This window comes from Python bivittatus, unplaced genomic scaffold (genome assembly GCF_059951505.1).
Source record: "Python bivittatus isolate LINGU-HERP-01145 unplaced genomic scaffold, Pbiv_v1 ctg000680_np1212, whole genome shotgun sequence".
In the NCBI taxonomy this organism is placed as follows: domain Eukaryota; kingdom Metazoa; phylum Chordata; class Lepidosauria; order Squamata; family Pythonidae; genus Python; species Python bivittatus.
The window spans coordinates 6,495,438-6,522,505 of record NW_028277095.1 but is presented as its reverse complement, the minus strand read 5'-3'; the positions used below and the strand labels follow the sequence as shown (position 1 = coordinate 6,522,505).

The 27,068-nt window shown below is 43.9% G+C and overlaps 1 pseudogene; it reads right to left on the bottom strand.

The window, feature by feature from the left end:
- Positions 1–23,773: 23,773 nt before the first annotated feature.
- On the bottom strand, positions 23,774–26,827 carry LOC148214407 (small serum protein 2 pseudogene; annotated as a pseudogene).
- Between the last annotated feature and the right edge of the window lie 241 nt (positions 26,828–27,068).

Here is a 27,068-nt window from a genome sequence, read left to right as displayed (position 1 = left end):
GCCGGTCACAGGTGCTGGCGAAACGTTAGGAAACAAAACTTCAAGAACACGGCCACACAGCCCGGAAGACCCACACCAGCCACTGTCCCTAAGCTTGGACTCTCATCTCTTCACATAAAGGAACCTGAATAACTCTCTTACATGTGAAGGAACCTGAATAAATCTCTCACACAAGCATCTTATTCTTTTTCTGGCCTTTTCTTTTTATGTAATAACAACTTGATATTGGTTTTTAATGGCACCACCTTCAGAAACTCAAAAGAGATGCTCTGAACATGGTAATACTGGAACTGGAGATGACACAACAAAGTTCTTCAGTTCCTATGTATTCATATTTTTATCTAGAAGGAGGGTTGGTAGACAAGGATGATTGCATTTGCTAAAGAGACATCTCATGAAAAACAGCAGAGTGCAGTGGTTAAAATGTTGGGCTAAGACTAGAGAGACCCAGGTTCAGAGAGAGCCATCACTGGTTTGCTAGGTCCTTGATGTCTTTATAAGATGTTTAAATGGAATTTTGCCAGGGTTTGATCTCATGGATTCTTTTCTATGTCCAGGTGTTGGATGGAAGCAAAGGACTGAAAAGGGCCATGGAAGGGCCAAAAGAGAATCTGGTTGGATCAGATCAAAGTCTAGCTAGTCCAGCCTTTTGGGCTCATGATGGTTAACTGGATGATTCTGGGAAGGCAAACAGTGGACATGAATTGTCCTTTTCTCTGAACCCAGCCCTCTGTGGTTATTGTAGGTCACAAAAACCACAAAGTGTAGAAGAAGAAATGGGAGACTGTGTGTCTGTATGTGTGTATGAGAAGGAAGGAAGGAGGGAAGGAAGGAAGGAAGGAAGGAAGGAAGGAAGGAAGGAAGGAAGGAAGGAAGGGAGGGAGGGAGGGAGGGAGGGAGGGAGGGAGGGAGGGAGGGAGGGAGAGGTGAATATCAGATAGGTTCCCCAAGCAACTTGTTTGTGAATATACCATCCTTCTTTTCATGGTCCATGTCTCTCCTCAGGGTCTGCATTTCTCTGGTTACTCACCTGTCCACTGATTCCCAAGAATTATTTCCTCCTAGTGGCTTTTTCAGTAGAGGGGCTACTTCTGACATCATTTAGAGGATGTTATTTTCTGAGAAACTGTTTCCAACTGTCTTCTTTTGCCAGAGAAAAGTAGGGAAATCATCCACCTAATTTCTCCAATGCATTATTTGTGAAATAAATTTAAAAATAGGTAGGGAAAATAAACAAAACTGACATTATTCTTCCTTAATCCTTTACCTGGTTGCATCATAACTCCCATCATCCCCAGCCACCACTGGGGAAAGAGGGGTGACATCCTGGATAGATTCAGAAACTTTACCCCAACAAAGCAGAACAAGAAAGAAAGAGGAGGAAAAATTAAGACAAGGCCTTTCAGGGCAAAGGACTTGTATAGCCAGACAGATGTGAGCATCAGTTTTTCTAGTTTTTAAACTGTAAGTAAGCCAGATGGGAATTGTGGCTTCCTCCAACCACACACTAATGCATGGAGAAAAAAGAAAATTGCAAAAGGTGGGGGAAAACTGAAAAAAAGAAAGGAAAACATACTATACATATATTTACAGAGATACGTGTATCAATAAATCGAAGCCATGATTCATTACAATCATCCATAGCTGATCTATATTAATAAATTCTGCAAATCACTGAACAGGTGGAGCCATATCTGTGTGTTTCTGATGCTGAACCAGAAGTGATTGTAACTCCATATTATTTGTCCATCAAACTCCATTTGCCGTGTGATAAAGAAAACCTCTGAAAATATTAAATGTCAAAGTTAATGCATGTCTTTGCTTTTTACAAAAATGGAACATGTTTAAATAAAGTGTTAATTTCACTGCATCTCCAACAACATAAATGCAATGTGGTCATTTCTAAAATATTATTTGTTGTTGAAAAGAATGTAATCTAAAAAACTATTGAAATTTTTGGTATCTTTAAATATCACTGCTTTTTTTATTAAGTAACACACACACATATATATGAAAACACACACATATATATGAAAAGTTTTTTAAAAACCTTCCAACTTAAGCTACAGTAGTTAACCATACATCTCCCTTAAAATAGGAGGACTATACGACACACTCCTTAAGATGCTGATCTCTCCCTGTTAAACCCACTGAGAAAGCACGGTGATTGACTGTGGATATTTTGGGGCAATTGTACTGGAAATGTGGTGTGAACTAAAAGGACAGTTGCATTGGAACTTAGAATAGATAAATCTATGTAATTCTAGTTGAAATGCATTCGGATGCCTTCTATATTTAATGGGTCTAACGGGGACAGAAATTCTAAACTAACTTAAGGTTAGCCAATGCAACGAAGAGCAGAACTAAAACATGATTAGATCTAATTTAACAACAGTTTGTTAACTCAGCACGTGTTAAAATCGTTTTCTACTGCATTAAATCTGACCAAGTTATATTAAATAACATAAGCAATATATCTATCATCCATCTCTCTCTATAGATATAGATATAGATATAGATATAGATATAGATATAGATATAGATATAGATATAGATATAGATATAGATATAGATATAGATATAGATATAGATATAGATGGCTACTAACACTTCAGACATTCTTCACAGGAGGTGCTTTAGAACATGCCAGAGCGTGGCACCTGTTAAAGTAGATGCATCCTTTTTCATACCCAGCTAGGTAACATCTTCAGTGCTAGAATGGAATGGGTTTGCTCTCTCTTTATGTGCTGTGGCCTGCCTAGCCAGTGCTGGTGGGGGTGGGGGTGGGGTTGTTTTGTTCCTCTGGTAGTTCCTTATCAGGGTATTGTTCACTGCTTGAGTGCATGCCTGGTGGTAACCTTTGTTTATTTGGTTGATGATTGCTGGTGAGGCGATCTTCTGGTCTTTTGTTTCTTCTGAATAGTATGTAGATGCTGTTTATCTTTATGCGTCTGTTAATTGCTGCTTGTCTGAATACCAAGCTTCCAAGAATTCTCTTCCATTTTTGGATTTAGCTTGGTCTAAAATGCTGACAGTTTCCCAGTTAAAACTATGGTTAAGTCTGTAAGGTTTGCCCTGTTCGACAGAGAAACTCTCGTGACACGTGTGGTTCACAAAAGAGGTTTACTCAAGCGTAACATAGCAGTCACAAGCAAAGCCAGGACTGGCTTGGTACAATTGCATCACTCGTTATATTCCCCCCTTCCCGCGCTTTTTTTCCGCCCCGCGATAGCGTTACCGCTGCGGATTATCGGCCCCCCAATAATCACTCTTGATTGTCCATGATGGCAGGTTCGGTCAGGGTCCATTGTCCTTGATTGGCAGTCCCCTCCAGCTTGGGTTGGTCCCTCCCCGTTCCGTGCAAGCCCGAGGATTCTGTGCTGCGCGGCGATCTTGTTTCGCTGCCTGCGGCCCCATTCATTGTTGGCTCGCGCCGTTATCAGTGTATAGTTAAAAGCTTCCGCTGCGGTTTTCCTGTTTGGCTGGGCGCAGGAGGCCCGTTAATTAGCGGCGCTTTCAGTTCCTCTTTTCCTCGCTAGCTACTGCCGGTGGAGTTCGCGTGGTCTGGCTGCGAGCTTCCCCGAAGCCCCGTGCTGACCGAACCTGACAAAGTCTGTCCACGTGTTGTGAGATTAAGGAGTTTTCATCATGTCTTCTGACTGCTAGTTGGTGCTCGTGGATGCGCTCTGCCAGTCTTCTGCCTGTCTGTCCTACATCGTGTTTGTTACAGTCCTTACACTGTATGTTGTAGATGACTCCTGTTTTTTCTTCTTGTGCGACTGGGTCTTTTGGTTTACTTAAGATATTTTGGAGTGATTTTGTTGGTTTGTGTGCTACAGAGATGCCATGTGGTTGTCATAGTCTGTTGGTGGTTTCTGAGACATTTCTGATGTATGGCAGTGTGATCCTTTTCATAGCTTGTGTTGGTTGTGTTGTAGTAGGTTGAGTGGTCAGGCACTTTTTGATAAATTGTCCAGGTAGTCCCCAGGAGTTTGTAAGGAATGCCCCGTTCGTCAAGAGAAACTCCCATGACACGTGTGGTTCACAAAAGAGGTTTACTCAAGCGTTACAAACAAAGCCAGGACTGGCTTGGCACATTTACATCGGTCATTTTATACCTCTCCCCTTCCCGCGTTTTCACCCCGCGATCGCGTTACAGGCTGCGGATTATCAGCGCCCCAATAATCCCCCTTTATCATCCAGATGGCAGGTTCAGCCCGAGTCCCATTGTTCCTTGATCGACTGCCTCTCCGGCGTGGGCTGGTTCCCTTGGGGTCCTTTCAGTTCGGTGCAAAACCGGGGTCTCTGGATTGCGCGGTGATCTTAGCTTCGCGGCTCGCAGCTCCATTCGTTGTTTACTCGCGCTGCTTATCAGTGTAAATTAAACACTTCCACTCTGCGGTTTCCCATTGACTAGGCGCAGGTGGCCGTTAATCAGCCGCGGCTTTCGTTCCTCTTTTCCCCAGCTTGCAAGCAGGCAGCGGAATTGGCTCAGCACGGCGAGCTGGCTTTCCTGGGAGCGCTGTGCTGGCTGAACCTGACAGAGGTTCAGGACATTGAACCTGACTGAACCTGACAGACCTTCAGGACATTGTCCTAAAGGTACCAAAAAAAAATATCCAAAATTTAAGTAATTGTGTGCTCATGGCACACAAAGGTGGGGGGGATGCCTCAGGTTGACCCCGTTGGGCAAATGAGATCCAAAAGCACACATTCACAAGATTGTAAACTTCATCTGGAGAACTTTTTCTCAACATTCACGGAGAACTTCAGCATATGATCAAAGGGAATGGTAGAAACATGTTGAACAGTTCGTTTCTCATACAATTACTAAGTTCTCGGGTCGTTTATTTTTCTAATGCTCCTTTCTCAGAGAGTTTTCTTCAGCCTGATGGTCCTCTCTTTCATGCTGGCTACATGTCAAGGAGCCTGCATGCTGGATCCCTTTAAAGTCGAGCTCAGAGATGGTAACCAAACTCCTTATTTATCTGAGCAAATAATCACTGTACTGCCTGCAAAGGGCTAGGAAAGGGGTTCCTGAGGCATAATGATAACAGAAAATATCCGTCTGTATTTCCTCATTATCCAATTAATTAATTGCTGGAACTACATTTTGGAATGTTTTCCTCACCTGAAAAACTGAATTATGGATTAGCATCAAGGATCATAATCTCTATCAACCTAAGAGTAACTCATTCAGGGACAGTAAAAGTGGGGTCCCACTACTATTTTTTCTGTGGTACCTAGAGTTCTTCAGGTTGTACAGGTCTAAACATTTGGGCTGCTTTTACATATAGGATGATTGGAGGTTTATAGATCAAAAGGAATTCAGATAAAATCAATAAAAATAACTCAACAAGGAGTTCTTTCATATGCTTAACATGCCCCGTTCACCCCTCCAAACCTATGAAGACCCCCAGCCCTCAGAATGGTCCCTGGCCTTGCTGAGTTTTGGGGCTTGGCTCTAGAGGCCTCATAAAGCCCAGGGCAACCTTCAAGCCAATCAAAAGGATTGAACACCCCGTACCCAAAATATTCCGTGCCTGGAATGGTTGCCTCCTGAGTCCCCTGCTGGTCCTGAGTCCCCTGGTTCCACAGGCCCCGGAGGACCCAGGGCTCCTGTTGACGAGGCCTTCCCCTTCAACTCTCTTCATGCCAGGAGAAACGTTGCTTGCTCAATTTCTGCAATTCAGTTTCCATCAAAAGCTCCCAGACTGGGCAGAAAACACTTTCTGTCTTAATAGGGAAGTTGTCTGATGAACAGACGGCCTGACAAACCTAATAAATAAGTGAAATAAAACGGCATGCAGCAAGTGCGGATAATTTATATCCTCGTCAGGTTTGTCCAACAGTAGATTTCTCACAGCAGCCTCCAACTGTAGGAGCTGGTTTCTCAGTCTGGTTTGGTATTTGGGTGCAGCTGCAGGTTCAATTGGAGTCTTTTCTCTTAGGTAAAGCGTTGGGACCAAACACCTGTGTCGATCGATATGATGGGAAAAGCCATCTTGTTGGATCCACCTGGAATGCAACTCAGTGTCTGAGATGTGGGTGCCACGGAGATGGGATGCAGTGCTGGCACAGGTAGGAAAAGGTTCCAGGCAGGCACTCGATCCATTAATTTGCACGTGCTTTCTCTTCAGTTAAGCCAGAAGCATTTATTGAGTTTCTGTATATGTATATGAAACCTTCTACATAAGTATTTCAGTGAATGATCACTGTATGTCATGTTAATCATCCATAGTAAATCTAGGTCAATATGTGATCTGTTCCTCTCTTGCTGAGGAACGCGTGAGAAGTTCAGCCACGTTTATCTTTCCAATGTTGAGGAAGAAGCATTCTGTGGAGAGCCAGGATTGTTGGGTGAAGTAGGGAATGGAGGAACTGGGGTTGGGAAGGAGCAGGATTTGTCCCCTGCTTCCCTTCCGTTCTCCTGCCTGCTCAGTCCTGGGGAACCCCGCGCTGTTGCTTTGTCCATCCCGCTGGGCATATTTGCACGTCTGCAACAAGCTCATGATGCTTTTTGCGGCCAAACACAGGGGCATCCAAATCAGTTCTCTGGGTGTCTCAACCTTGAGATTTCTCCATTGAAAGGACTGGCCATAACCTTTTCTTCTTCCTTCTCTACATCCTCATTCATTGTCTGTTTGTTTGTTTTAAGATACGGTGGTATTGCAGTAAGAGTAGGATGCACAGCGGTGGTAAATCAAAAAACATGTGAATATGAACTCTATCAACTTGATGATCCATCAAAGCACTGTCCCTAATGTATTGTCGAAGGCTTTCACGGCCGGCATACGATGGCTGGTGTGGGTCTTCCGGGCTGTGTGGCCGTGTTCTTGAAGTTTTGTTTCCTAACGTTTCGCCAGCACCTGTGACCGGCATCTTCAGAGTGCAGGAGCACAGACAGGAGCAGTTCTCTCTGTGCCCAGGGTGATGTGACCCTTCTGTGGGTATTTATAGAGATCTGCTCCTGTCTGTGCTCCTGCACTCTGAAGATGCCGGTCACAGGTGCTGGCGAAACGTTAGGAAACAAAACTTCAAGAACACGGCCACACAGCCCGGAAGACCCACACCAGCCACTGTCCCTAAGCTTGGACTCTCATCTCTTCACATAAAGGAACCTGAATAACTCTCTTACATGTGAAGGAACCTGAATAAATCTCTCACACAAGCATCTTATTCTTTTTCTGGCCTTTTCTTTTTATGTAATAACAACTTGATATTGGTTTTTAATGGCACCACCTTCAGAAACTCAAAAGAGATGCTCTGAACATGGTAATACTGGAACTGGAGATGACACAACAAAGTTCTTCAGTTCCTATGTATTCATATTTTTATCTAGAAGGAGGGTTGGTAGACAAGGATGATTGCATTTGCTAAAGAGACATCTCATGAAAAACAGCAGAGTGCAGTGGTTAAAATGTTGGGCTAAGACTAGAGAGACCCAGGTTCAGAGAGAGCCATCACTGGTTTGCTAGGTCCTTGATGTCTTTATAAGATGTTTAAATGGAATTTTGCCAGGGTTTGATCTCATGGATTCTTTTCTATGTCCAGGTGTTGGATGGAAGCAAAGGACTGAAAAGGGCCATGGAAGGGCCAAAAGAGAATCTGGTTGGATCAGATCAAAGTCTAGCTAGTCCAGCCTTTTGGGCTCATGATGGTTAACTGGATGATTCTGGGAAGGCAAACAGTGGACATGAATTGTCCTTTTCTCTGAACCCAGCCCTCTGTGGTTATTGTAGGTCACAAAAACCACAAAGTGTAGAAGAAGAAATGGGAGACTGTGTGTCTGTATGTGTGTATGAGAAGGAAGGAAGGAGGGAAGGAAGGAGGGAAGGAAGGAAGGAAGGAAGGAAGGAAGGAAGGAAGGAAGGAAGGAAGGAAGGAAGGAAGGAAGGGAGGGAGGGAGGGAGGGAGGGAGGGAGGGAGGGAGGGAGAGGTGAATATCAGATAGGTTCCCCAAGCAACTTGTTTGTGAATATACCATCCTTCTTTTCATGGTCCATGTCTCTCCTCAGGGTCTGCATTTCTCTGGTTACTCACCTGTCCACTGATTCCCAAGAATTATTTCCTCCTAGTGGCTTTTTCAGTAGAGGGGCTACTTCTGACATCATTTAGAGGATGTTATTTTCTGAGAAACTGTTTCCAACTGTCTTCTTTTGCCAGAGAAAAGTAGGGAAATCATCCACCTAATTTCTCCAATGCATTATTTGTGAAATAAATTTAAAAATAGGTAGGGAAAATAAACAAAACTGACATTATTCTTCCTTAATCCTTTACCTGGTTGCATCATAACTCCCATCATCCCCAGCCACCACTGGGGAAAGAGGGGTGACATCCTGGATAGATTCAGAAACTTTACCCCAACAAAGCAGAACAAGAAAGAAAGAGGAGGAAAAAAATTAAGACAAGGCCTTTCAGGGCAAAGGACTTGTATAGCCAGACAGATGTGAGCATCAGTTTTTCTAGTTTTTAAACTGTAAGTAAGCCAGATGGGAATTGTGGCTTCCTCCAACCACACACTAATGCATGGAGAAAAAGAAAATTGCAAAAGGTGGGGGAAAACTGAAAAAAGAAAGGAAAACATACTATACATATATTTACAGAGATACGTGTATCAATAAATCGAAGCCATGATTCATTACAATCATCCATAGCTGATCTATATTAATAAATTCTGCAAATCACTGAACAGGTGGAGCCATATCTGTGTGTTTCTGATGCTGAACCAGAAGTGATTGTAACTCCATATTATTTGTCCATCAAACTCCATTTGCCGTGTGATAAAGAAAACCTCTGAAAATATTAAATGTCAAAGTTAATGCATGTCTTTGCTTTTTACAAAAATGGAACATGTTTAAATAAAGTGTTAATTTCACTGCATCTCCAACAACATAAATGCAATGTGGTCATTTCTAAAATATTATTTGTTGTTGAAAAGAATGTAATCTAAAAAACTATTGAAATTTTTGGTATCTTTAAATATCACTGCTTTTTTTATTAAGTAACACACACACATATATATGAAAACACACACATATATATGAAAAGATTTTTAAAAACCTTCCAACTTAAGCTACAGTAGTTAACCATACATCTCCCTTAAAATAGGAGGACTATACGACACACTCCTTAAGATGCTGATCTCTCCCTGTTAAACCCACTGAGAAAGCACGGTGATTGACTGTGGATATTTTGGGGCAATTGTACTGGAAATGTGGTGTGAACTAAAAGGACAGTTGCATTGGAACTTAGAATAGATAAATCTATGTAATTCTAGTTGAAATGCATTCGGATGCCTTCTATATTTAATGGGTCTAACGGGGACAGAAATTCTAAACTAACTTAAGGTTAGCCAATGCAACGAAGAGCAGAACTAAAACATGATTAGATCTAATTTAACAACAGTTTGTTAACTCAGCACGTGTTAAAATCGTTTTCTACTGCATTAAATCTGACCAAGTTATATTAAATAACATAAGCAATATATCTATCATCCATCTCTCTCTATAGATATAGATATAGATATAGATATAGATATAGATATAGATATAGATATAGATATAGATATAGATATAGATATAGATATAGATGGCTACTAACACTTCAGACATTCTTCACAGGAGGTGCTTTAGAACATGCCAGAGCGTGGCACCTGTTAAAGTAGATGCATCCTTTTTCATACCCAGCTAGGTAACATCTTCAGTGCTAGAATGGAATGGGTTTGCTCTCTCTTTATGTGCTGTGGCCTGCCTAGCCAGTGCTGGTGGGGGTGGGGGTGGGGTTGTTTTGTTCCTCTGGTAGTTCCTTATCAGGGTATTGTTCACTGCTTGAGTGCATGCCTGGTGGTAACCTTTGTTTATTTGGTTGATGATTGCTGGTGAGGCGATCTTCTGGTCTTTTGTTTCTTCTGAATAGTATGTAGATGCTGTTTATCTTTATGCGTCTGTTAATTGCTGCTTGTCTGAATACCAAGCTTCCAAGAATTCTCTTCCATTTTTGGATTTAGCTTGGTCTAAAATGCTGACAGTTTCCCAGTTAAAACTATGGTTAAGTCTGTAAGGTTTGCCCTGTTCGACAGAGAAACTCTCGTGACACGTGTGGTTCACAAAAGAGGTTTACTCAAGCGTAACATAGCAGTCACAAGCAAAGCCAGGACTGGCTTGGTACAATTGCATCACTCGTTATATTCCCCCCTTCCCGCGCTTTTTTTCCGCCCCGCGATAGCGTTACCGCTGCGGATTATCGGCCCCCCAATAATCACTCTTGATTGTCCATGATGGCAGGTTCGGTCAGGGTCCATTGTCCTTGATTGGCAGTCCCCTCCAGCTTGGGTTGGTCCCTCCCGTTCCGTGCAAGCCCGAGGATTCTGTGCTGCGCGGCGATCTTGTTTCGCTGCCTGCGGCCCCATTCATTGTTGGCTCGCGCCGTTATCAGTGTATAGTTAAAAGCTTCCGCTGCGGTTTTCCTGTTTGGCTGGGCGCAGGAGGCCCGTTAATTAGCGGCGCTTTCAGTTCCTCTTTTCCTCGCTAGCTACTGCCGGTGGAGTTCGCGTGGTCTGGCTGCGAGCTTCCCCGAAGCCCCGTGCTGACCGAACCTGACAAAGTCTGTCCACGTGTTGTGAGATTAAGGAGTTTTCATCATGTCTTCTGACTGCTAGTTGGTGCTCGTGGATGCGCTCTGCCAGTCTTCTGCCTGTCTGTCCTACATCGTGTTTGTTACAGTCCTTACACTGTATGTTGTAGATGACTCCTGTTTTTTCTTCTTGTGCGACTGGGTCTTTTGGTTTACTTAAGATATTTTGGAGTGATTTTGTTGGTTTGTGTGCTACAGAGATGCCATGTGGTTGTCATAGTCTGTTGGTGGTTTCTGAGACATTTCTGATGTATGGCAGTGTGATCCTTTTCATAGCTTGTGTTGGTTGTGTTGTAGTAGGTTGAGTGGTCAGGCACTTTTTGATAAATTGTCCAGGTAGTCCCCAGGAGTTTGTAAGGAATGCCCCGTTCGTCAAGAGAAACTCCCATGACACGTGTGGTTCACAAAAGAGGTTTACTCAAGCGTTACAAACAAAGCCAGGACTGGCTTGGCACATTTACATCGGTCATTTTATACCTCTCCCCTTCCCGCGTTTTCACCCCGCGATCGCGTTACAGGCTGCGGATTATCAGCGCCCCAATAATCCCCCTTTATCGTCCAGATGGCAGGTTCAGCCCGAGTCCCATTGTTCCTTGATCGACTGCCTCTCCGGCGTGGGCTGGTTCCCTTGGGGTCCTTTCAGTTCGGTGCAAAACCGGGGTCTCTGGATTGCGCGGTGATCTTAGCTTCGCGGCTCGCAGCTCCATTCGTTGTTTACTCGCGCTGCTTATCAGTGTAAATTAAACACTTCCACTCTGCGGTTTCCCATTGACTAGGCGCAGGTGGCCGTTAATCAGCCGCGGCTTTCGTTCCTCTTTTCCCCAGCTTGCAAGCAGGCAGCGGAATTGGCTCAGCACGGCGAGCTGGCTTTCCTCGGAGCACCGTGCTGGCTGAACCTGACAGAGGTTCAGGACATTGAACCTGACTGAACCTGACAGACCTTCAGGACATTGTCCTAAAGGTACCAAAAAAAAATATCCAAAATTTAAGTAATTGTGTGCTCATGGCACACAAAGGTGGGGGGGATGCCTCAGGTTGACCCCGTTGGGCAAATGAGATCCAAAAGCACACATTCACAAGATTGTAAACTTCATCTGGAGAACTTTTTCTCAACATTCACGGAGAACTTCAGCATATGATCAAAGGGAATGGTAGAAACATGTTGAACAGTTCGTTTCTCATACAATTACTAAGTTCTCGGGTCGTTTATTTTTTCTAATGCTCCTTTCTCAGAGAGTTTTCTTCAGCCTGATGGTCCTCTCTTTCATGCTGGCTACATGTCAAGGAGCCTGCATGCTGGATCCCTTTAAAGTCGAGCTCAGAGATGGTAACCAAACTCCTTATTTATCTGAGCAAATAATCACTGTACTGCCTGCAAAGGGCTAGGAAAGGGGTTCCTGAGGCATAATGATAACAGAAAATATCCGTCTGTATTTCCTCATTATCCAATTAATTAATTGCTGGAACTACATTTTGGAATGTTTTCCTCACCTGAAAAAAACTGAATTATGGATTAGCATCAAGGATCATAATCTCTATCAACCTAAGAGTAACTCATTCAGGGACAGTAAAAGTGGGGTCCCACTACTATTTTTTCTGTGGTACCTAGAGTTCTTCAGGTTGTACAGGTCTAAACATTTGGGCTGCTTTTACATATAGGATGATTGGAGGTTTATAGATCAAAAGGAATTCAGATAAAATCAATAAAAATAACTCAACAAGGAGTTCTTTCATATGCTTAACATGCCCCGTTCACCCCTCCAAACCTATGAAGACCCCCAGCCCTCAGAATGGTCCCTGGCCTTGCTGAGTTTTGGGGCTTGGCTCTAGAGGCCTCATAAAGCCCAGGGCAACCTTCAAGCCAATCAAAAGGATTGAACACCCCGTACCCAAAATATTCCGTGCCTGGAATGGTTGCCTCCTGAGTCCCCTGCTGGTCCTGAGTCCCCTGGTTCCACAGGCCCCGGAGGACCCAGGGCTCCTGTTGACGAGGCCTTCCCCTTCAACTCTCTTCATGCCAGGAGAAACGTTGCTTGCTCAATTTCTGCAATTCAGTTTCCATCAAAAGCTCCCAGACTGGGCAGAAAACACTTTCTGTCTTAATAGGGAAGTTGTCTGATGAACAGACGGCCTGACAAACCTAATAAATAAGTGAAATAAAACGGCATGCAGCAAGTGCGGATAATTTATATCCTCGTCAGGTTTGTCCAACAGTAGATTTCTCACAGCAGCCTCCAACTGTAGGAGCTGGTTTCTCAGTCTGGTTTGGTATTTGGGTGCAGCTGCAGGTTCAATTGGAGTCTTTTCTCTTAGGTAAAGCGTTGGGACCAAACACCTGTGTCGATCGATATGATGGGAAAAGCCATCTTGTTGGATCCACCTGGAATGCAACTCATTGTCTGAGATGTGGGTGCCACGGAGATGGGATGCAGTGCTGGCACAGGTAGGAAAAGGTTCCAGGCAGGCACTCGATCCATTAATTTGCACGTGCTTTCTCTTCAGTTAAGCCAGAAGCATTTATTGAGTTTCTGTATATGTATATGAAACCTTCTACATAAGTATTTCAGTGAATGATCACTGTATGTCATGTTAATCATCCATAGTAAATCTAGGTCAATATGTGATCTGTTCCTCTCTTGCTGAGGAACGCGTGAGAAGTTCAGCCACGTTTATCTTTCCAATGTTGAGGAAGAAGCATTCTGTGGAGAGCCAGGATTGTTGGGTGAAGTAGGGAATGGAGGAACTGGGGTTGGGAAGGAGCAGGATTTGTCCCCTGCTTCCCTTCCGTTCTCCTGCCTGCTCAGTCCTGGGGAACCCCCGCGCTGTTGCTTTGTCCATCCCGCTGGGCATATTTGCACGTCTGCAACAAGCTCATGATGCTTTTTGCGGCCAAACACAGGGGCATCCAAATCAGTTCTCTGGGTGTCTCAACCTTGAGATTTCTCCATTGAAAGGACTGGCCATAACCTTTTCTTCTTCCTTCTCTACATCCTCATTCATTGTCTGTTTGTTTGTTTTAAGATACGGTGGTATTGCAGTAAGAGTAGGATGCACAGCGGTGGTAAATCAAAAAACATGTGAATATGAACTCTATCAACTTGATGATCCATCAAAGCACTGTCCCTAATGTATTGTCGAAGGCTTTCACGGCCGGCATACGATGGCTGGTGTGGGTCTTCCGGGCTGTGTGGCCGTGTTCTTGAAGTTTTGTTTCCTAACGTTTCGCCAGCACCTGTGACCGGCATCTTCAGAGTGCAGGAGCACAGACAGGAGCAGTTCTCTCTGTGCCCAGGGTGATGTGACCCTTCTGTGGGTATTTATAGAGATCTGAGGGGGGGGAGGGGGGACAGAGAACTGCTCCTGTCTGTGCTCCTGCACTCTGAAGATGCCGGTCACAGGTGCTGGCGAAACGTTAGGAAACAAAACTTCAAGAACACGGCCACACAGCCCGGAAGACCCACACCAGCCACTGTCCCTAAGCTTGGACTCTCATCTCTTCACATAAAGGAACCTGAATAACTCTCTTACATGTGAAGGAACCTGAATAAATCTCTCACACAAGCATCTTATTCTTTTTCTGGCCTTTTCTTTTTATGTAATAACAACTTGATATTGGTTTTTAATGGCACCACCTTCAGAAACTCAAAAGAGATGCTCTGAACATGGTAATACTGGAACTGGAGATGACACAACAAAGTTCTTCAGTTCCTATGTATTCATATTTTTATCTAGAAGGAGGGTTGGTAGACAAGGATGATTGCATTTGCTAAAGAGACATCTCATGAAAAACAGCAGAGTGCAGTGGTTAAAATGTTGGGCTAAGACTAGAGAGACCCAGGTTCAGAGAGAGCCATCACTGGTTTGCTAGGTCCTTGATGTCTTTATAAGATGTTTAAATGGAATTTTGCCAGGGTTTGATCTCATGGATTCTTTTCTATGTCCAGGTGTTGGATGGAAGCAAAGGACTGAAAAGGGCCATGGAAGGGCCAAAAGAGAATCTGGTTGGATCAGATCAAAGTCTAGCTAGTCCAGCCTTTTGGGCTCATGATGGTTAACTGGATGATTCTGGGAAGGCAAACAGTGGACATGAATTGTCCTTTTCTCTGAACCCAGCCCTCTGTGGTTATTGTAGGTCACAAAAACCACAAAGTGTAGAAGAAGAAATGGGAGACTGTGTGTCTGTATGTGTGTATGAGAAGGAAGGAAGGAGGGAAGGAAGGAGGGAAGGAAGGAAGGAAGGAAGGAAGGAAGGAAGGAAGGAAGGAAGGAAGGAAGGAAGGAAGGAAGGAAGGAAGGGAGGGAGGGAGGGAGGGAGGGAGGGAGAGGTGAATATCAGATAGGTTCCCCAAGCAACTTGTTTGTGAATATACCATCCTTCTTTTCATGGTCCATGTCTCTCCTCAGGGTCTGCATTTCTCTGGTTACTCACCTGTCCACTGATTCCCAAGAATTATTTCCTCCTAGTGGCTTTTTCAGTAGAGGGGCTACTTCTGACATCATTTAGAGGATGTTATTTTCTGAGAAACTGTTTCCAACTGTCTTCTTTTGCCAGAGAAAAGTAGGGAAATCATCCACCTAATTTCTCCAATGCATTATTTGTGAAATAAATTTAAAAATAGGTAGGGAAAATAAACAAAACTGACATTATTCTTCCTTAATCCTTTACCTGGTTGCATCATAACTCCCATCATCCCCAGCCACCACTGGGGAAAGAGGGGTGACATCCTGGATAGATTCAGAAACTTTACCCCAACAAAGCAGAACAAGAAAGAAAGAGGAGGAAAAAAATTAAGACAAGGCCTTTCAGGGCAAAGGACTTGTATAGCCAGACAGATGTGAGCATCAGTTTTTCTAGTTTTTAAACTGTAAGTAAGCCAGATGGGAATTGTGGCTTCCTCCAACCACACACTAATGCATGGAGAAAAAGAAAATTGCAAAAGGTGGGGGAAAACTGAAAAAAAGAAAGGAAAACATACTATACATATATTTACAGAGATACGTGTATCAATAAATCGAAGCCATGATTCATTACAATCATCCATAGCTGATCTATATTAATAAATTCTGCAAATCACTGAACAGGTGGAGCCATATCTGTGTGTTTCTGATGCTGAACCAGAAGTGATTGTAACTCCATATTATTTGTCCATCAAACTCCATTTGCCGTGTGATAAAGAAAACCTCTGAAAATATTAAATGTCAAAGTTAATGCATGTCTTTGCTTTTTACAAAAATGGAACATGTTTAAATAAAGTGTTAATTTCACTGCATCTCCAACAACATAAATGCAATGTGGTCATTTCTAAAATATTATTTGTTGTTGAAAAGAATGTAATCTAAAAAACTATTGAAATTTTTGGTATCTTTAAATATCACTGCTTTTTTTATTAAGTAACACACACACATATATATGAAAACACACACATATATATGAAAAGATTTTTAAAAACCTTCCAACTTAAGCTACAGTAGTTAACCATACATCTCCCTTAAAATAGGAGGACTATACGACACACTCCTTAAGATGCTGATCTCTCCCTGTTAAACCCACTGAGAAAGCACGGTGATTGACTGTGGATATTTTGGGGCAATTGTACTGGAAATGTGGTGTGAACTAAAAGGACAGTTGCATTGGAACTTAGAATAGATAAATCTATGTAATTCTAGTTGAAATGCATTCGGATGCCTTCTATATTTAATGGGTCTAATGGGGACAGAAATTCTAAACTAATTTAAGGTTAGCCAATGCAACGAAGAGCAGAACTAAAACATGATTAGATCTAATTTAACAACAGTTTGTTAACTCAGCACGTGTTTAAATCGTTTTCTACTGCATTAAATCTGACCAAGTTATATTAAATAACATAAGCAATATATCTATCATCCATCTCTCTCTATAGATATAGATATAGATATAGATATAGATATAGATATAGATATAGATATCGATATAGATATCGATATAGATATCGATATCGATATCGATATAGATATCGATATAGATATCGATATAGATATCGATATAGATATAGATATAGATATAGATATAGATGGCTACTAACACTTCAAGAACACGGCCACACAGCCCGGAAGACCCACACCAGCCATCGTATGCCGGCCGTGAAAGCCTTCGACAATACATTAGGGACAGTGCTTTGATGGATCATCAAGTTGATAGAGTTCATATTCACATGTTTTTTGATTTACCACCGCTGTGCATCCTACTCTTACTGCAATACCACCGTATCTTAAAACAAACAAACAGACAATGAATGAGGATGTAGAGAAGGAAGAAGAAAAGGTTATGGCCAGTCCTTTGCATGGAGAAACCTCAAGGTTGAGACACCCAGAGAACTGATTTGGATGCCCCTGTGTTTGGCCGCAAAAAGCATCATGAGCTTGTTGCAGACGTGCAAATATGCCCAGCGGGATGGACAAAGCAACAGCGCGGGGGTTCCCCAGGACTGAGCAGGCAGGAGAACGGAAGGGAAGCAGGGGACAAATCCTGCTCCTTCCCAACCCCAGTTCCTCCATTCCCTACTTCACCCAACAATCCTGGCTCTCCACAGAATGCTTCTTCCTCAACATTGGAAAGATAAACGTGGCTGAACTTCTCACGCGTTCCTCAGCAAGAGAGGAACAGATCACATATTGACCTAGATTAACTATGGATGATTAACATGACATACAGTTATCATTCACTGAAATACTTATGTAGAAGGTTTCATATACATATACAGAAACTCAATAAATGCTTCTGGCTTAACTGAAGAGAAAGCACGTGCAAATTAATGGATCGAGTGCCTGCCTGGAACCTTTTCCTACCTGTGCCAGCATTGCATCCCATCTCCGTGGCACCCACATCTCAGACACTGAGTTGCATTCCAGGTGGATCCAACAAGATGGCTTTTCCCATCATATCGATCGACACAGGTGTTTGGTCCCAACGCTTTACCTAAGAGAAAAGACTCCAATTGAACCTGCAGCTGCACCCAAATACCAAACCAGACTGAGAAACCAGCTCCTACAGTTGGAGGCTGCTGTGAGAAATCTACTGTTGGACAAACCTGACGAGGATATAAATTATCCGCACTTGCTGCATGCCGTTTTATTTCACTTATTTATTAGGTTTGTCAGGCCGTCTGTTCATCAGACAACTTCCCTATTAAGACAGAAAGTGTTTTCTGCCCAGTCTGGGAGCTTTTGATGGAAACTGAATTGCAGAAATTGAGCAAGCAACGTTTCTCCTGGCATGAAGAGAGTTGAAGGGGAAGGCCTTGTCAACAGGAGCCCTGGGTCCTCCGGGGCCTGTGGAACCAGGGGACTCAGGACCAGCAGGGGACTCAGGAGGCAACCATTCCAGGCACGGAATATTTTGGGTACGGGGTGTTCAGTCCTTTTGATTGGCTTGAAGGTTGCCCTGGGCTTTATGAGGCCTCTAGAGCCAAGCCCCAAAACTCAGCAAGGCCAGGGACCATTCTGAGGGCTGGGGGTCTTCATAGGTTTGGAGGGGTGAACGGGGCATGTTAAGCATATGAAAGAACTCCTTGTTGAGTTATTTTTATTGATTTTATCTGAATTCCTTTTGATCTATAAACCTCCAATCATCCTATATGTAAAAGCAGCCCAAACGTTTAGACCTGTACAACCTGAAGAACTCTAGGTACCACAGAAAAAATAGTAGTGGGACCCCACTTTTACTGTCCCTGAATGAGTTACTCTTAGGTTGATAGAGATTATGATCCTTGATGCTAATCCATAATTCAGTTTTTTTCAGGTGAGGAAAACATTCCAAAATGTAGTTCCAGCAATTAATTAATTGGATAATGAGGAAATACAGACGGATATTTTCTGTTATCATTATGCCTCAGGAACCCCTTTCCTAGCCCTTTGCAGGCAGTACAGTGATTATTTGCTCAGATAAATAAGGAGTTTGGTTACCATCTCTGAGCTCGACTTTAAAGGGATCCAGCATGCAGGCTCCTTGACATGTAGCCAGCATGAAAGAGAGGACCATCAGGCTGAAGAAAACTCTCTGAGAAAGGAGCATTAGAAAAAATAAACGACCCGAGAACTTAGTAATTGTATGAGAAACGAACTGTTCAACATGTTTCTACCATTCCCTTTGATCATATGCTGAAGTTCTCCGTGAATGTTGAGAAAAAGTTCTCCAGATGAAGTTTACAATCTTGTGAATGTGTGCTTTTGGATCTCATTTGCCCAACGGGGTCAACCTGAGGCATCCCCCCCACCTTTGTGTGCCATGAGCACACAATTACTTAAATTTTGGATATTTTTTTTTGGTACCTTTAGGACAATGTCCTGAAGGTCTGTCAGGTTCAGTCAGGTTCAATGTCCTGAACCTCTGTCAGGTTCAGCCAGCACAGCGCTCCCAGGAAAGCCAGCTCGCCGTGCTGAGCCAATTCCGCTGCCTGCTTGCAAGCTGGGGAAAAGAGGAACGAAAGCCGCGGCTGATTAACAGCCACCTGCGCCTAGTCAATGGGAAACCGCAGAGTGGAAGTGTTTAATTTACACTGATAAGCAGCGCGAGTAAACAACGAATGGAGCTGCGAGCCGCGAAGCTAAGATCACCGCGCAATCCAGAGACCCCGGTTTTGCACCGAACTGAAAGGACCCCAAGGGAACCAGCCCACGCCGGAGAGGCAGTCGATCAAGGAACAATGGGACTCGGGCTGAACCTGCCATCTGGATGATAAAGGGGGATTATTGGGGCGCTGATAATCCGCAGCCTGTAACGCGATCGCGGGGTGAAAACGCGGGAAGGGGAGAGGTATAAAATGACCGATGTAAATGTGCCAAGCCAGTCCTGGCTTTGTTTGTAACGCTTGAGTAAACCTCTTTTGTGAACCACACGTGTCATGGGAGTTTCTCTTGACGAACGGGGCATTCCTTACAAACTCCTGGGGACTACCTGGACAATTTATCAAAAAGTGCCTGACCACTCAACCTACTACAACACAACCAACACAAGCTATGAAAAGGATCACACTGCCATACATCAGAAATGTCTCAGAAACCACCAACAGACTATGACAACCACATGGCATCTCTGTAGCACACAAACCAACAAAATCACTCCAAAATATCTTAAGTAAACCAAAAGACCCAGTCGCACAAGAAGAAAAACAGGAGTCATCTACAACATACAGTGTAAGGACTGTAACAAACACGATGTAGGACAGACAGGCAGAAGACTGGCAGAGCGCATCCACGAGCACCAACTAGCAGTCAGAAGACATGATGAAAACTCCTTAATCTCACAACACGTGGACAGACTTTGTCAGGTTCGGTCAGCACGGGGCTTCGGGAAGCTCGCAGCCAGACCACGCGAACTCCACCGGCAGTAGCTAGCGAGGAAAAGAGGAACTGAAAGCGCCGCTAATTAACGGGCCTCCTGCGCCCAGCCAAACAGGAAAACCGCAGCGGAAGCTTTTAACTATACACTGATAACGGCGCGAGCCAACAATGAATGGGGCCGCAGGCAGCGAAACAAGATCGCCGCGCAGCACAGAATCCTCGGGCTTGCACGGAACGGGGAGGGACCAACCCAAGCTGGAGGGGACTGCCAATCAAGGACAATGGACCCTGACCGAACCTGCCATCATGGACAATCAAGAGTGATTATTGGGGGGCCGATAATCCGCAGCGGTAACGCTATCGCGGGGCGGAAAAAAAGCGCGGGAAGGGGGGAATATAACGAGTGATGCAATTGTACCAAGCCAGTCCTGGCTTTGCTTGTGACTGCTATGTTACGCTTGAGTAAACCTCTTTTGTGAACCACACGTGTCACGAGAGTTTCTCTGTCGAACAGGGCAAACCTTACAGACTTAACCATAGTTTTAACTGGGAAACTGTCAGCATTTTAGACCAAGCTAAATCCAAAAATGGAAGAGAATTCTTGGAAGCTTGGTATTCAGACAAGCAGCAATTAACAGACGCATAAAGATAAACAGCATCTACATACTATTCAGAAGAAACAAAAGACCAGAAGATCGCCTCACCAGCAATCATCAACCAAATAAACAAAGGTTACCACCAGGCATGCACTCAAGCAGTGAACAATACCCTGATAAGGAACTACCAGAGGAACAAAACAACCCCACCCCCACCCCCACCAGCACTGGCTAGGCAGGCCACAGCACATAAAGAGAGAGCAAACCCATTCCATTCTAGCACTGAAGATGTTACCTAGCTGGGTATGAAAAAGGATGCATCTACTTTAACAGGTGCCACGCTCTGGCATGTTCTAAAGCACCTCCTGTGAAGAATGTCTGAAGTGTTAGTAGCCATCTATATCTATATCTATATCTATATCTATATCTATATCTATATCTATATCTATATCTATATCTATATCTATATCTATATCTATATCTATAGAGAGAGATGGATGATAGATATATTGCTTATGTTATTTAATATAACTTGGTCAGATTTAATGCAGTAGAAAACGATTTTAACACGTGCTGAGTTAACAAACTGTTGTTAAATTAGATCTAATCATGTTTTAGTTCTGCTCTTCGTTGCATTGGCTAACCTTAAGTTAGTTTAGAATTTCTGTCCCCGTTAGACCCATTAAATATAGAAGGCATCCGAATGCATTTCAACTAGAATTACATAGATTTATCTATTCTAAGTTCCAATGCAACTGTCCTTTTAGTTCACACCACATTTCCAGTACAATTGCCCCAAAATATCCACAGTCAATCACCGTGCTTTCTCAGTGGGTTTAACAGGGAGAGATCAGCATCTTAAGGAGTGTGTCGTATAGTCCTCCTATTTTAAGGGAGATGTATGGTTAACTACTGTAGCTTAAGTTGGAAGGTTTTTAAAAATCTTTTCATATATATGTGTGTGTTTTCATATATATGTGTGTGTGTTACTTAATAAAAAAAGCAGTGATATTTAAAGATACCAAAAATTTCAATAGTTTTTTAGATTACATTCTTTTCAACAACAAATAATATTTTAGAAATGACCACATTGCATTTATGTTGTTGGAGATGCAGTGAAATTAACACTTTATTTAAACATGTTCCATTTTTGTAAAAAGCAAAGACATGCATTAACTTTGACATTTAATATTTTCAGAGGTTTTCTTTATCACACGGCAAATGGAGTTTGATGGACAAATAATATGGAGTTACAATCACTTCTGGTTCAGCATCAGAAACACACAGATATGGCTCCACCTGTTCAGTGATTTGCAGAATTTATTAATATAGATCAGCTATGGATGATTGTAATGAATCATGGCTTCGATTTATTGATACACGTATCTCTGTAAATATATGTATAGTATGTTTTCCTTTCTTTTTTTCAGTTTTCCCCCACCTTTTGCAATTTTCTTTTTTCTCCATGCATTAGTGTGTGGTTGGAGGAAGCCACAATTCCCATCTGGCTTACTTACAGTTTAAAAACTAGAAAAACTGATGCTCACATCTGTCTGGCTATACAAGTCCTTTGCCCTGAAAGGCCTTGTCTTAATTTTTTTCCTCCTCTTTCTTTCTTGTTCTGCTTTGTTGGGGTAAAGTTTCTGAATCTATCCAGGATGTCACCCCTCTTTCCCCAGTGGTGGCTGGGGATGATGGGAGTTATGATGCAACCAGGTAAAGGATTAAGGAAGAATAATGTCAGTTTTGTTTATTTTCCCTACCTATTTTTAAATTTATTTCACAAATAATGCATTGGAGAAATTAGGTGGATGATTTCCCTACTTTTCTCTGGCAAAAGAAGACAGTTGGAAACAGTTTGTCAGAAAATAACATCCTCTAAATGATGTCAGAAGTAGCCCCTCTACTGAAAAAGCCACTAGGAGGAAATAATTCTTGGGAATCAGTGGACAGGTGAGTAACCAGAGAAATGCAGACCCTGAGGAGAGACATGGACCATGAAAAGAAGGATGGTATATTCACAAACAAGTTGCTTGGGGAACCTATCTGATATTCACCCCTCCCTCCCTCCCTCCCTCCCTTCCTTCCTTCCTTCCTTCCTTCCTTCCTTCCTTCCTTCCTTCCTTCCTTCCTTCCTTCCTTCCTTCCTTCCTTCTCATACCCACATACAGACACACAGTCTCCCATTTCTTCTTCTACACTTTGTGGTTTTTGTGACCTACAATAACCACAGAGGGCTGGGTTCAGAGAAAAGGACAATTCATGTCCACTGTTTGCCTTCCCAGAATCATCTAGTTAACCATCATGAGCCCAAAAGGCTGGACTAGCTAGACTTTGATCTGATCCAACCAGATTCTCTTTTGGCCCTTCCATGGCCCTTTTCAGTCCTTTGCTTCCATCCAACACCTGGACATAGAAAAGAATCCATGAGATCAAACCCTGGCAAAATTCCATTTAAACATCTTATAAAGACATCAAGGACCTAGCAAACCAGTGATGGCTCTCTCTGAACCTGGGTCTCTCTAGTCTTAGCCCAACATTTTAACCACTGCACTCTGCTGTTTTTCATGAGATGTCTCTTTAGCAAATGCAATCATCCTTGTCTACCAACCCTCCTTCTAGATAAAAATATGAATACATAGGAACTGAAGAACTTTGTTGTGTCATCTCCAGTTCCAGTATTACCATGTTCAGAGCATCTCTTTTGAGTTTCTGAAGGTGGTGCCATTAAAAACCAATATCAAATTGTTATTACATAAAAAGAAAAGACCAGAAAAAGAATAAGATGCTTGTGTGAGAGATTTATTCAGGTTCCTTCACATGTAAGAGATTTATTCAGGTTCCTTTATGTGAAGAGATGAGAGTCCAAGCTTAGGGACAGTGGCTGGTGTGGGTCTTCCGGGCTGTGTGGCCGTGTTCTTGAAGTTTTGTTTCCTAACGTTTCGCCAGCACCTGTGACCGGCATCTTCAGAGTGCAGGAGCACAGACAGGAGCAGTTCTCTGTCCCCCCCTCCCCCCCCTCAGATCTCTATAAATACCCACAGAAGGGTCACATCACCCTGGGCACAGAGAGAACTGCTCCTGTCTGTGCTCCTGCACTCTGAAGATGCCGGTCACAGGTGCTGGCGAAACGTTAGGAAACAAAACTTCAAGAACACGGCCACACAGCCCGGAAGACCCACACCAGCCATCGTATGCCGGCCGTGAAAGCCTTCGACAATACATTAGGGACAGTGCTTTGATGGATCATCAAGTTGATAGAGTTCATATTCACATGTTTTTGATTTACCACCGCTGTGCATCCTACTCTTACTGCAATACCACCGTATCTTAAAACAAACAAACAGACAATGAATGAGGATGTAGAGAAGGAAGAAGAAAAGGTTATGGCCAGTCCTTTGCATGGAGAAATCTCAAGGTTGAGACACCCAGAGAACTGATTTGGATGCCCCTGTGTTTGGCCGCAAAAAGCATCATGAGCTTGTTGCAGACGTGCAAATATGCCCAGCGGGATGGACAAAGCAACAGCGCGGGGGTTCCCCAGGACTGAGCAGGCAGGAGAACGGAAGGGAAGCAGGGGACAAATCCTGCTCCTTCCCAACCCCAGTTCCTCCATTCCCTACTTCACCCAACAATCCTGGCTCTCCACAGAATGCTTCTTCCTCAACATTGGAAAGATAAACGTGGCTGAACTTCTCACGCGTTCCTCAGCAAGAGAGGAACAGATCACATATTGACCTAGATTAACTATGGATGATTAACATGACATACAGTGATCATTCACTGAAATACTTATGTAGAAGGTTTCATATACATATACAGAAACTCAATAAATGCTTCTGGCTTAACTGAAGAGAAAGCACGTGCAAATTAATGGATCGAGTGCCTGCCTGGAACCTTTTCCTACCTGTGCCAGCACTGCATCCCATCTCCGTGGCACCCACATCTCAGACAATGAGTTGCATTCCAGGTGGATCCAACAAGATGGCTTTTCCCATCATATCGATCGACACAGGTGTTTGGTCCCAACGCTTTACCTAAGAGAAAAGACTCCAATTGAACCTGCAGCTGCACCCAAATACCAAACCAGACTGAGAAACCAGCTCCTACAGTTGGAGGCTGCTGTGAGAAATCTACTGTTGGACAAACCTGACGAGGATATAAATTATCCGCACTTGCTACATGCCGTTTTATTTCACTTATTTATTAGGTTTGTCAGGCCGTCTGTTCATCAGACAACTTCCCTACTAAGACAGAAAGTGTTTTCTGCCCAGTCTGGGAGCTTTTGATGGAAACTGAATTGCAGAAATTGAGCAAGCAACGTTTCTCCTGGCATGAAGAGAGTTGAAGGGGAAGGCCTTGTCAACAGGAGCCCTGGGTCCTCCGGGGCCTGTGGAACCAGGGGACTCAGGACCAGCAGGGGACTCAGGAGGCAACCATTCCAGGCACGGAATATTTTGGGTACGGGGTGTTCAGTCCTTTTGATTGGCTTGAAGGTTGCCCTGGGCTTTATGAGGCCTCTAGAGCCAAGCCCAAAACTCAGCAAGGCCAGGGACCATTCTGAGGGCTGGGGGTCTTCATAGGTTTGGAGGGGTGAACGGGGCATGTTAAGCATATGAAAGAACTCCTTGTTGAGTTATTTTTATTGATTTTATCTGAATTCCTTTTGATCTATAAACCTCCAATCATCCTATATGTAAAAGCAGCCCAAACGTTTAGACCTGTACAACCTGAAGAACTCTAGGTACCACAGAAAAAATTGTAGTGGGACCCCACTTTTACTGTCCCTGAATGAGTTACTCTTAGGTTGATAGAGATTATGATCCTTGATGCTAATCCATAATTCAGTTTTTTTCAGGTGAGGAAAACATTCCAAAATGTAGTTCCAGCAATTAATTAATTGGATAATGAGGAAATACAGACGGATATTTTCTGTTATCATTATGCCTCAGGAACCCCTTTCCTAGCCCTTTGCAGGCAGTACAGTGATTATTTGCTCAGATAAATAAGGAGTTTGGTTACCATCTCTGAGCTCGACTTTAAAGGGATCCAGCATGCAGGCTCCTTGACATGTAGCCAGCATGAAAGAGAGGACCATCAGGCTGAAGAAAACTCTCTGAGAAAGGAGCATTAGAAAAAATAAACGACCCGAGAACTTAGTAATTGTATGAGAAACGAACTGTTCAACATGTTTCTACCATTCACTTTGATCATATGCTGAAGTTCTCCGTGAATGTTGAGAAAAAGTTCTCCAGATGAAGTTTACAATCTTGTGAATGTGTGCTTTTGGATCTCATTTGCCCAACGGGGTCAACCTGAGGCATCCCCCCCACCTTTGTGTGCCATGAGCACACAATTACTTAAATTTTGGATATTTTTTTTTGGTACCTTTAGGACAATGTCCTGAAGGTCTGTCAGGTTCAGTCAGGTTCAATGTCCTGAACCTCTGTCAGGTTCAGCCAGCACGGTGCTCCGAGGAAAGCCAGCTCGCCGTGCTGAGCCAATTCCGCTGCCTGCTTGCAAGCTGGGGAAAAGAGGAACGAAAGCCGCGGCTGATTAACGGCCACCTGCGCCTAGTCAATGGGAAACCGCAGAGTGGAAGTGTTTAATTTACACTGATAAGCAGCGCGAGTAAACAACGAATGGAGCTGCGAGCCACGAAGCTAAGATCACTGCGCAATCCAGAGACCCCGGTTTTGCACCGAACTGAAAGGACCCCAAGGGAACCAGCCCACGCCGGAGAGGCAGTCGATCAAGGAACAATGGGACTCGGGCTGAACCTGCCATCTGGACGATAAAGGGGGATTATTGGGGCGCTGATAATCCGCAGCCTGTAACGCGATCGCGGGGTGAAAACGCGGGAAGGGGAGAGGTATAAAATGACCAATGTAAATGTGCCAAGCCAGTCCTAGCTTTATTTGTAACTGTTGCGTTTCGCTTGAGTAAACCTCTTTTGTGAACCACACGTGTAACGGGAGTTTCTCTTGAGTAACGGGGCATTCCTTACATAAAGCCAGGACTCACCACTAACGCTACCCGGTACCCACCGAGGAGCGCTTATCTCCTTTCTAATACAGGCAATGGCCAGCGACGGGGAATACGTCGGTCAGTTAGAGCAGGAGGAGCTCGGGATCGGGGAGGCGATGGCGGAGCCAACCTGGAGCGGCGGGATGGCGGCCGGGGTCGGGGACCCACCACCGGAGCGGTGGTCGATCGGCATGAACCAGGGGCCCGACAGATCAGGGGTCACGACGACCCGAGGCTCGGGGTCATGGACCCGTTACTGGGAGGAGAGATTCGCGAGGGTTGAGCAGCGCCTGGACTCCATGCAGGCATTGCTCCAAGCCTTGCTGCTGGGAGGGGGTCCCTCAGCAGTGAGCACCGACGCGAGCAACGGGGCTGGCAGCCCGGGAGCCCAACCAGCACTGGTGCCAGCCCCTTGGACAGTGGATCGACGGGCAGCAGAAGCCTTGAAGCTCCGGGGCATGACTGGAAAGTTCTTGGGGGATCCCGAGCAGC